The sequence below is a fragment of the Brachyhypopomus gauderio genome, chromosome 5 (assembly GCF_052324685.1).
Source record: "Brachyhypopomus gauderio isolate BG-103 chromosome 5, BGAUD_0.2, whole genome shotgun sequence".
NCBI lineage: Eukaryota > Metazoa > Chordata > Actinopteri > Gymnotiformes > Hypopomidae > Brachyhypopomus > Brachyhypopomus gauderio.
In genome coordinates this window covers 32,699,923-32,711,618 of record NC_135215.1, presented here as the reverse complement: position 1 = coordinate 32,711,618, position 11,696 = coordinate 32,699,923, and the positions used below count along the sequence as shown (strand labels likewise).

Sequence of the window (11,696 nt, the reverse complement as noted above, 5' to 3'; positions counted from 1 at the left end):
TTCAGGATGTCAAAGTAAGAGCGGCCCCTGAACCTGGTGCTGCTCCGACCGTGTGTGCAGTAGAGCCAGTGGCACGGCGCCTAACAGCTGAGGAGAAAACGCTGGGCTGGGGCTCCTTCTCCTCCGGCAGAGTCCATGGTTCTCTTCCAGGGAGTTCATGTGGGATTCAAGGCAAGCAAACACACCTTTTTGTTCCTTTTTTTTATGCCTCCCTTTCCTTTCTCCCCTCAGACATGTGGTGGGGTGGTTGATGGGTGTGCGTCTGCGTTCTCTGTGGGTTTGGCCTGCTGGGCTGTAGGGGGTTCCCCTGCCGCTTGACTGGGCACTGGTGCATTCTTACAGCAGGTCTCCATCTCCCGTCCTGAGCTGCTGAAGTACCTTTAGCTCTTTCAACAAGGCGCCCGATGTTCCCGTTCCTACTGTCAGGAGAGCCCTTTGAAACCAAAAACAAATTCCCAGCAGGAGTACCCAGAGTGAGAAAAATATGCTCAGATATATACTAACTCCACACTTGATGGTGGTAGTCTTGGCACTGAAGGGCTTGAAGGCAGTTTTTCCTAACTCAAGTGCATTTTAATTCTCACTGACTAGCTGTTATGTAACAATATCTGTCAAGAATTTTTTTCCATAATTTTACTTCCTGTTTTCAAAGTTTAATTGCTCCACAGGAAACTCATTTGTACCACCTTAGAATTTGATATGGAACTTCAAGACATCCAAATGCTTGCAAAATAAAAATAGTTTCTTGAGTCCTTTCACTTGTGTGTGTAATATATTGTGTTTGTGTGTTAAATCCAAATAACACCTAAATCATCAGCTTGAGTATCCCCTATTAGGCAATGATGTCCAGTGCTACTCTTTGTTTACTGGGTGTCTCAGCTGTTTGGGGGGAACAAATTGTCTTTTTGCTTAGCCATATTTCAACCTTCAGGAGACTTGTGTCACACCGTAGCTGTGAATTATGAACTCGGTTTCTTGTAAGCGCTGCATGGTTAAAGATTTGAAAAAATGCCAAGTTATCATCAAGTGACTATGAAGAGGGTTGTTACAATCCTTCCTATTTAGGTATATTCCTTCTCTCTTCTGTATTTCTTCAGCATCACTTGATTCCCTCTTCCCTGTGACGTCTACAGTGCTCTCTACCATAACCACAGCCTCCAGGAACCTCCACCAAACGGACTTATAAGTATATTGGTAACAAAAAAATTACTGTTTTAATTGGATCCACATAGCATGCAGACATGTCTGTAGGCAGTGTGAGATGAAAAGGAGCAACAATTAAAGCTCTTCTCTTTTGTCAGCTCTGGGGTGTATATGGACATGTGTCCCATGATCCCTTGCAGTTGATAATGGGTGTTGCCCGAGGCGTTGGTGGTGAAGCAGAAGGGCCAGAAGTGAGGGGTTCATAAAGATCATTGTCAAGAAATGCAGCGATGGTTGAAAGAGTGGGTCATGGGAACAGTGACAGCCTTGTGGGCTGCTGCCATACTCGGCTGGTCGGCTTGTGTCTGTCCTGATCAGCATGATTATTCCCCCCCCCCCCCCCCCCCCCCCCCCTTCCCCCACACTCCCTCCGGCCTTGATCATAATCTTTCATTTCTGTTATCACTTAGGCAGTGTAGAAGGTAATACATAGAAACAGTTTTCGTGAAGCTGCTGGTGTATGCAAATGAGAGCAGTGGAATTTATGGAGTATGGTTAAAACAAGTATTAAAAGAACAAAAGAAAAATTTAAAGAATTGTAGATTCAATATACATTTATACTTTTAGAAAGGAACACTCCTATTTACAGTACCACAGAATTAATACTGGAATGCACAATGAAGGGTTGGAAATTGTGTATTAAAAAATGAACACTGAGCTGAAAACAAGAAAACCAATAAGTGTTTGTACAGACACTGCCAGCACTTTATGCCGCTAGTGGAAGGTTAAATCAGACAATGATGAACCTGAATCAGCTGCTCTCCTTACAAAAGCAATGCTTTGCTACATCCACTATAAAGTTGCGGTTTAAGTGTGTGTGTGTGCGGGGGTGGGGTGGGTGGGGGGGGGGGGGGGGTGGTTGTGTGTGTATGTGGGTGTGTGTGTTTGCCTCACGCAGGGACAGCAGTCCCAGGGGGAGGGGGTTATTGGGGGGGGTTGGTAATATTCAACGCAGCATGCAAATTCATTTTAGTGTACATAATCCTTATGGCATCACACCTGGGTCCCATCTGGGACAGATAGGTACAAGCTCTCATTTCTTCTGCCAATGCGGACTGCTGCCACACAAGCACGGCCACCTTCCGTGTGTGTAGCGTGGCTGCAGTCCCTGTGTGCACGGAGCCTGCGCGGAGAAGTGCTGTGAGAGGAGGAGAGAGGAGGAGGAGAGAGGGGTACCCGTCAGCGGAGTTCAGTGATACCGGGAAGACGGTGGGAAGAGCAGCAGTAACATAAGAGGGCATCATCTCCGTCATTTAGTGGGTAAGTATACTGTGGCTTTCATTATTAGAGTCTGATTCGCTTGGTTAGTTCGGAGGTTTGGAGGGACTAGGTGCACAAATGCGCATTCTCTGGGATAATGTTTGATCTTGTGGTGTGTATATAAATGTAAATGGTGTGTGTGTTTTTTTTCCACGCATGTTATCTTGTTGTGTTTGATTTCGTTTACGGCCGTTATGTCGACGTCGTGGACACTTGAAGCCAATTTCAGAGTTCTTTGCTGAGGCGTTTAACGTCCGTTCAGTTGTCAGCCGCCTTGTTAGAGCCGCTCGTCTCTTGATTAATGTCATTAAACGCGTGAGAAGAAACACTGGCTGGTCTGACTAAATTAATATCTAGATATGGGAGAACTGTTGCGGTGTCCAGGACACAACTTCCGAGGACTTGGTGTAAGCCGTGCGAACATCTGCAGTGATATCTGATGAGCGCTCACGTGACGAAAACAGGTGCGCTCGAACATCTGTCGCGCGCGTCTGTCGCGCGCGTCAGGTGAACCTGGTCTGGGTTTGGGCGCGCGAGCTGACACACGCGGTAGTGTGTGCTGTCTTCATTTGTCCTGGACGCTCGCCATCGATTTCATATGCATATATCACGAAATAGAGATGTGCCGTGTGATGGATTAGATGTAAACACATTATTATTTATCTGTTTTACTGTAGTTCAATAGGTTAGTCTGTAATCTTTAGTCACAGTGACATGATTCATTGTAATGAATATATCAGCAGTTACAGTGATAATATGACTTCTCAATATAAATAATATCTTATGACAGAGTACATTAGACAGCTTGTTTGTTCCTGAAGAAAAAAAAAGTTTTTTTTATTTTAAATAAGGGTACATTTTTAACCCAACAACAGTGAATCACACATGAAGCCTTGCAGGTTAAATGGAAGATAATTATGTAAGCTAATCTATTTTGAACGGGTTTGATGGAAATATATACAATACATTGTAAATAAGGAAATGACAACAGATCTAAGAAAGACTATCACAATTCTCCCAGTGGATGTAAGAATACAGTTGGGAATACTGCTTTATATACCATTAGTATGATACTCAAATCTATCTATCTATCTATCTATCTATCTATCTATCTATCTATCTATCTATCTATCTATCTATCTATCTATATATATATATATATATATATATATATATATATATATATATATATATATATATATATATATATATATATATAAACTGAAAAGATATCAGCAGCCTTATAAGAAACATCAGTCTTGGTATTTTTTCCTCAGACATTAATTCTTCACCCAAACAATCACTCCTGTGGAAGGGGCATTCCTACCCTCCCCCACTAATCTTCTTGAGTCAGTGCTTCATTCATGTAGTGACCCTCCCACACAAACCCACACACCCACAAACACCCATCCACACACACCCCCAATCATCCCACGTCATGCCATTATTGTGTCAAATCACCCAATTAATACAGCGTATTTAAGGAGTGCCGTATTATCAGCTGTTGTCTCCTGGCTCTCAGCAGAGAAAGCCCTGCTTTTCCAACAGTTGCTGTGCATTCTTCAGACAGTAGTACCCCTAGTAACTTCAGACAGTAGTACCCCTGGTAACTTCAGACAGTAGTACCCCTAGTAACTTCAGACAGTAGTACCCCTAGTAACTTCAGACAGTAGTACCCCTAGTAACTTCAGACAGTAGTACCCCTGGTAACTTCAGACAGTAGTACCCCTGGTAACTTCAGACAGTAGTACCCCTGGTAACTTCAGACAGTAGTACCCCTAGTAACTTCAGACAGTAGTACCCCTGGTAACTTCAGACAGTAGTACCCCTGGTAACTTCAGACAGTAGTACCCCTAGTAACTTCAGACAGTAGTACCCCTAGTAACTTCAGACAGTAGTACCCCTGGTAACTTCAGACAGTAGTACCCCTGGTAACTTCAGACAGTAGTACCCCTGGTAACTTCAGACAGTAGTACCCCTAGTAACTTCAGACAGTAGTACCCCTGGTAACTTCAGACAGTAGTACCCCTGGTAACGTCAGACAGTAGTACCCCTGGTAACTTCAGACAGTAGTACCCCTGGTAACTTCAGACAGTAGTACCCCTGGTAACTTCAGACAGTAGTACCCCTAGTAACTTCAGACAGTAGTACCCCTGGTAACTTCAGACAGTAGTACCCCTGGTAACTTCAGACAGTAGTACCCCTGGTAACTTCAGCTGTCCAAAAGAAGGCAGACAGATTTACAAGCTGTAGAATTATGATATTTGGAATTTTAAAGAATTCTGCAGCTGAGTGGAGGGACCTACGTATTATTTTCAGTTCTAAAAAATGTAGGGGAACATAAAAATCCCCTATATGGTTCTATATAACCCTAAACATCCCATGTAGCCAGTGTTGTAATCCACCAGACTTGCAGATGGGCAGAATAACCAGAAAGGTTTGAGATGTTCTCTAAAGGCTTTGGCCTACATGTGTGTCAGATAACGTGTGTGAGCGAGTGAGCTATTGTTAGGAGACACGCCAGTCACGTGTGGTTTATGTTTCCAAGATGCAGACGGCACAGGCGTCACTGTGGCCGTGGGCTGGGAGATCGTACTCGCAGATGTGCCCCTAGAATGGCTTGCAGCCCATGGGAAAGAGCCGTGCTGTGGGAGGAAGACCCACTGTGGCAGCTGGTTATGAATGCTGCTTATTCTACAGTGTGGGCCGGTGAGGCACGCTAGCTGTTCTACTGCCAGGCTCAGCATCAGCGACGGGTCGTCTGCCAGCCTCTGCCTCTAGAACGTCTCCTCTTGAACAACGCACTCTCTCCAAGCACTCTAAAACTGCCGATATCTTATCCGAGTCCCTTGCGGAATCGATCCAGCCACAGAGAACGTTATGAGAGAAATGCAGGTGGAATTGGAGGTCTCTTCATGGCCTGTCTCACAGGTGATCTACTTTTAAAACACATTCTGGTTTAATTCTCTTTTTGCAACTTTGTATTGTTTGGACACAAATCAGTACACTAGCACCACTGTAATAGTGAAGCTACAATCCCCAAAGCACAGTTTTAAAATATAGATTCTCTTACAATATGATTAAAAGGTGTGATATGATAATGGAACTTTGTGTTATGACAATGTTGTTCACAGCAGACACACATACCTACATTCATAGTTATATATACATGACTTTCCACATGCACGTGTTCTATTTTCTGCACACACAGACTGCACACACAGACTGCACACACAGACTGGACTGGAATGTCTGTTGGTTCAACATAAGTGATGTCAAGCAGGCAGTTGTAATTGGGCACATCACACTTGGTTTGATGTGACGTCTAATGAGGATCGATGGCTTTCCTGAGAACCAAAACCCTTTGTTGCTGTTTACATCTTGCAATAAATTTACAGAGATAAATGTAGACTGATGGATCAGAATAGCACTAGTAAAAAGAGGGCTTAGATTAATTTTACTATTCAATCCCATTTTAATGCAGCACGGTTCAAAACATTAGTCACTTCTCTTGCTCCCAGAAGGTTCCTCATGGTTTACTGAATGCTCAACATACATGAATTCTATGTTTTTAATTTGACGTTGAGTTTTCATAAAAAAATAAAGACATGATAGTTTAGGATTGTTAGAAATTCAGTGACTTGCTCCTTGTTTTTGACCATTCAAAAAAATGACTTTTCCCGCAGGCTACTGGATAGCTTCATCTCTTTTGGCATGTTATTAAGACCTTGTGTCACTTGTAGAAATGTTATATTCTCAAAAAAGCCTCTTGATAGATTTGCCCGGGAGAGGAAGCTCTTCTCTTGAAGTGACATGTGACGGTAATCCTACAAGACACACACACCCCTCCATCCTGCCCCCCCCCCCCCCCCCCCCCCCCCCTCACGGCAGGCTGGCTGGTTAACTCTGCATGATGTTGGGGCTTGTATCAGACCAAAGCGCCACCCAGTCACGATTAAGCCCCATGTCTCATTTGATAGAATGAACCTCGCCATGAGGAGATGCATATTTCATAAGCTCTTGGCTGTTGGCTTGTCAACACAGAAATATCCTTCGCTGCCAGATTAAAAGACTGGGCAGAACATTTCAGGTCATGGTGTGTTGTGGCTATCTTTGTTAGTACCACCAGTAGTATTCGAGTTCAAAGGGTTATAGGTCTCTATGGAAGTTGCTAGCCACAAAACCAGAAGGGGTCTGGTGGCAGTTTGTGGAATATAAGAGAGGGAAGTAGTAGAGGACATAGAAACATAGGAATCATGTACTTCAACGGGACATTTGAATGGGTGGGCCGTGGGGAGGGGTGGACAAGGACAAAGGAGTCCTGTTTTCTCCGTCTTCTCTGGTGGACTGTTGTTCTCGCTGTTTTCTTGTGAAGAAGGGCCTGTACGGGAGGGGGAGAAGGCACAGAGATGCATCACAAAAGGGGCTGTGGTGTGTTTCTCCTCTAGGGCTTCTCAGGCTGCCTGGCTGCACTCTGGCCAACCTCTGGGTGACAGATGTTTGAGTAAAGATGGCCAGGGGATGAGGTCAGGGAGGCAAAGGCGTTCTTTACCCTCTTCATCACAATAGGAGGGAGAGAGAGACGGAGAGAGAGAGAGAGAGATTGTGAATGAGGATGGAGGTGCAGGGGAGAAAATGTGACAACTGAGTCTGTTGAGGAAAAAAACACAGAAGCTAGAAAAGTAAAGGAAGAAAGATGTTTTTTTTTTACATTTCAAGACAGACAGAAAGATATGAGAAGCAGCTGAGGGTCACCTTCAAGTCTCCTTACATTTTCATAAGCTTGACTGCAAACCCCTCCCCCTTCAGTTGTCTAATTGGTCAGTAAGTATATAAGACAGTTACTCCAGTTCTCAGGCAGGGGGTTTAAACAGCAGTAAGTAATGAAACCAAAATCTTGTCATATCTCAGAGAGCATGGTGCTATTTGCAGAGCTGGTCTGTACTGGAATAGGTTTTCAGTCCTACAATACACCTGTTAGATATTACTGGTCAATAAACCATTACAGAGGTCTGGCCCATATTCACAAAGCGTCTGAAAGGAGATGACCTTTTTCTGGGTCAGTCTGCTTCTATGGCCGTGATTAGTAAGAGCAGTGAGGTCGTGGGTGAACCTGCTTTAGGATCAGCACCAGTTTACCATCACTGCATTGTAAATATGAGCTGATGTGCTGTAGTACATTTTGTCTTACATGTATTGAATCATTTTTACATTTTTTTACAAAGCAGTGCATGCTCTTAATCACTATGTCACAAATCGAGTCTATTAATTTAAGTCGATTTTGATTGAACTACACGTACATGTGATTAGATGCAAAACATAATTAGATGCACTTGGGCAGATTTGGCCAAAGGACAGACTGAAGCAATGGGGAAGATCACAGATTACAGATGGTATGTGATAGCATGTGGTGAATATTGTGCAGCATCCAGTAGCAGTGAACATTACGTATAGTTCAGGTCGCTGAGCGTGAGTGCATGCTTGTTCACATGTAGCCTGCTGTATGTTCGCATGCATTTAGAAATGTGTGTGCGCGTCTTGGGCCGTCTTTGAAAGAGTGAGGGATTGTTAATCCTGTGGGGCTGATGGGTGGAATCTGCCTTCCGTTCACAGTAGTAGTGATAGGCTGTAGCCAATCGGCTTTCCCTTCTGTCTGCTCGAACACACTTCAGACACTGCCCTGAAAGCACAGGAACATCACACAGACTACAAAAAGACTAGGCAGGGACTGTTAGCATGAGATAAACTAACTAGTCATTTTATAATGATAAATTTTGTAACAATCTTTAAAAAATGAATGAAAATTACTGTTTCAACATGTTGCAGTATGCAGTACTGTTACAACAATACTGCTTTCTGTGCTGTTATCCTGTTTATCCTGGCCAGCTGTGTGGTATTTAAACGCATAATCCACCCCCACCCCCACCCCATAACCGTTCTCTCTGCTTGGAAATGATTAGAGAAGATTGAGGTCAAAAACCCATTAGAATCATAATATTAACACAGGACAAAAAATACCCTGTTCCTCATCCATCAACTACCAATCAGAGGAAAGAGATGAGGTCATGTGGAAAGAGACATTCAAACAGTCCAATCAGGGAGTGTGTCAGGACAATGAAGCTTAGGGAGGTGAGCTGGGAGCCTAATTCAGTCTGTCAGCTATGACAAATTCAGCTTTTTTGGCAACATGCGCTGAGAGCCATTTATACACTTGGCAGATGCATCCATTTTCCCTGATACTTGATCAGGCTTTCCTATTCAAATGCAGACTTTAGTTGTTGGGAGTGGAGCCGGAAGACTGGTCTTGGATTGCCATAAAACTTTTACTAACATATACAGTAATATGCTATGAAATCTAAAAATATTCTGTGGGATATTGTAATGCAGTTTTTCCCCTTTGCTGAGCTTAGACCAAAATCAAAGTGAATGATCCCCCTCCTCTCCATCCAACATATAAATAACACCACCCACAATATTTTCACTTCCTTCAAAGCGTAATATTGTGCACCTTAAAAGCGAAGTGAAGCTTTTAATGAAATGGAGAACACCAGAGCCTGAGAAACTGGCTCGGTTCCTTCTTCATTCACACGGCTTTGGCAGTCTTGTGCTTTCTGCACTGCTGAATTCAGTCTAAACCTCTTAGGCTAAATTCATTGTGGAGGTTCTCATTCTCATTTCGCTGTTTGCCTCACTATATCTGTTTTTAAACCCCAGGTCAGGTGACGTCTACATTTGTATTCCTGCACTGCAAATTTGTTTTTACAGTGCTGGTCGTGGCTTAGTTTGTTCATGTGTTTTTTGTTGTTGTTGCGATAATGCTGTTGAATTTCAAATATGTTTTTGTTTGAAAACTATTGTAGCTCATCACAGACCAGCAAGTCTTCCAGTTTTCATGTAAATTTTCCTGGCTAGCGTATAATCCTTTTCGAAATTTACAGTCTGTAACAGTCTGTATTTTTGAGTTATGCAAATAATGTGTAGCCACATTGTAATTTTGAAATCTCTTGTACCGTTAATCTAGATAACATACAGCTTTAGGTTTTATGGTTTTAAGCATGATTGCCTGTCTGTCATCCTCTGGCTGGAAATATCTACTTAGTTGTGAAACGTGGATGCAGTTGTTTGATTATCTGTCAGGCAATGCAGTTTATATATGTATACAGCCAGTGTGTGGGAGGACAAAATGCATGTGTGCATCTGTAACAATTTTGTGTAACTGTTGGGCTGTCATTCTTCTGCTCTTACCCATGAGCGGCTTTCTCCACCTTGTGTTTGATTTAAACATAGTGGAGGATTATGCTGAGGTACTCCTCCTGAGGTACTCCTCCTGAGTTACTCCTCCTTAGTTACTCATCCTAAGGTACTCCGCCTGAGTTACTCCTCCTGAGGTACTCCTCCTGAGTTACTCCTCCTGAGGTACTCATCCTGAGGTACTCCTCCTGAGTTACTCCTCCTTAGTTACTCCTCCTGAGGTACTCCTCCTGAGGTACTCCTCCTGAAGTACTCCTCCTGAGTTGCTCCTCCTGAGTTACTCCTCCTGAAATACTCCTCCTGAGTTACTCCTCCTGAGGTACTCCTTCTGAGTTACTCCTCTTGAGGTACTCCTCCTGAGGTACTCCTCCTGAGTTACTCCTCCTGAGTAACTCCAGGAGGGGACTTGATGCCTCTGGCTTATATTTGTAATGAGAACACCAAAGACCAGACGCTTGCACACAGTTAAACTCCTTTTATTAAAAGGGTAACACTTGACTTCTCACGCTGGTCTCTTTACGCACTGAGATGATGACCAAACCCTGAGGAGCAGACACAGGGGTAAACGTGAGACCAGTCCAATGGGTCGGGAGCAGTGAGACAATCCACCTAAACAAACAAACCAGACAGAGCAAAGTAAAAAATATAAATAATAGAATGCTTGGTATGCCGGAGCCGGACAACACCATAACAATACTTCACGTTGGCTAGGTGAGTGTGGTGGGTTTAAATGGGGAGGTGGACAGGTGAAGCTAATCAATAATCAGGGGATGCAGCTTTGGTAAGAACGCGATAGTTGGATGGATTATTGGTAGAGATTCTGGGTAGTGGAGTCCATGTTAGTCAGCGTGACAATAATCATATCTCTTTTTCATAATATGCCAGTTTGTCAGATGTCTTCGAACCGCATTGTAATTAGCTGTCAATGAGGGAGGCAGATTTGAAGGAACTAGATGGACCAAGACAGAAATATGGAATCGATTCAACACTTTCAAAGGCACATTTACAAATGTACCTGTCAGATCCAAATACCAACTTCATTTGCTTTCAGACATGACGTCACTCTTTCTGACAAGATATTGGGTAAGAAATATATATTTGAGTAGTTTAAAAGGACAGTGTTCTCCAGTATTGCCATAGCCTCATAAACATGATCCTTTGTGGCTGTGGTTACTCAAATAGAGAAACAGTCCTATATTCATTCAACAGTTGCATATTCAATATAAGCACATATTGGACTTGAGTGGTTATGGATCTGTGCACTACTGTTAAGACAATTGCACAACCTTATAAATTCTTACACTACATTTCCAGTTGAAATTTTACAGCTGTGTGGGTGTGTGTGTGTTACATGTATATGAGTCTTATTATTAAATGTTTTGTCCAGACAGATCATTTTCTAATGATCTTTTGTTAAAATAAGAATTTTAGTCCTGAAATCATATTTAATTGACAGAGCATTAGAACACTGCATGACATCTGTAATTAATATAATTTTTCAGTGCATATCCTTGACACTAAGGTAAGTAACTGGATTTGAGACTTTGTAATTCTATTTTTCAATTAGATGACAGCCAAGAGGCTAAAGTCCTGGAGGATGTATGCTAAATTCTTAGGCCTGTAGTTTGGCTTTTTGGATGAAATAAGGAAACGTGAATTCCAACTAAAAGAGACTATAATCCTGATGCTGCTCTTTGTGCTGCTCAGTTCTGTTCAGCTTTGATCACTCAAAAAACCATATAAATTTTAACATTATACCATCTTTTCCAGACGTGTGAAGGTCCCACACAGAGCTCTCAATGACTGTGGCTGCCCAAATTTACCTATATAGAAGTGAGAACTATGATGAGACGTAATGGATTATAAGTGTTCATAATTCACTTAAAACCACACACACAAACAAAGAAACAAAGCTCTTTTAGTAATAAGCAGTAAAAAGCTCTGAGTAATAAGCAGTGAAGCATTTGTGAAACTTTGAAACT

General features: G+C 42.7%; 1 protein-coding gene across 24 annotated transcripts in view; it reads left to right on the top strand.

Moving 5' to 3' along the window:
• The first annotated feature begins 2,315 nt into the window (after window positions 1-2,315).
• nrcamb (neuronal cell adhesion molecule b) overlaps window positions 2,316-11,696 on the top strand; it is a 79,483-nt gene continuing 70,102 nt past the window's right edge. For 22 of the 24 annotated variants that reach the window (XM_077007196.1, XM_077007219.1, XM_077007211.1 and 19 more), the window contains exon 1: window positions 2,316-2,463. The gene's annotated coding sequence lies outside the window, so the exon portion shown is untranslated. The remainder of the gene's footprint in view (window positions 2,464-11,696) is intronic. The other 2 variants (XM_077007195.1, XM_077007192.1) reach the window with 1 other exon arrangement.